General features: G+C 36.6%; 1 protein-coding gene across 1 annotated transcript in view; it reads right to left on the reverse strand.

The window, feature by feature from the left end:
• Nucleotides 1–410, reverse strand: part of LOC107745044 (tripartite motif-containing protein 16-like) — a gene marked incomplete at its 3' end in the record, with an annotated part of 14664 nt that overhangs the window by 1121 nt on the left and 13133 nt on the right. The gene's annotated exons all lie outside the window — the stretch shown is intronic.

The following is a 410-nucleotide window of genomic DNA, read 5'->3' on the forward strand; positions in this document are numbered from 1 at the left end:
ATGTCCTCACTATTCATATATGTCCTCACTATTCACAAGTGCTCACTGTTCATAGATGTCCTTACTATTCACAAATGTGCTCACTATTCACAAATGTGCTAACTACTCACAAATGTCCTCACTATTCACAAATGTGCTCACTGTTCATAGATGTCCTTAATATTCACAAATGTCCTCACTATTCACAGATGTCCTTACTATTCACAAATGTCCTCACTATTCACAGATGTCCTCACTATTCACAAATGTGAATATCCTCACTATTCACAAGTGTCCTCACTATTCACAAATGTCCTCACTATTCACAAATATCCTCACTATTCATATATGTCCTCACTATTCACAAGTGTTCTCACTATTCACAGATGTCCTCACTATTCACAAATGTGCTCACTATTCACAAATGTGCT

The sequence above is a fragment of the Sinocyclocheilus rhinocerous genome, unplaced genomic scaffold, assembly GCF_001515625.1.
Source record: "Sinocyclocheilus rhinocerous isolate Xijiao unplaced genomic scaffold, SAMN03320098_v1.1 scaffold4146, whole genome shotgun sequence".
Taxonomy (NCBI): domain Eukaryota; kingdom Metazoa; phylum Chordata; class Actinopteri; order Cypriniformes; family Cyprinidae; genus Sinocyclocheilus; species Sinocyclocheilus rhinocerous.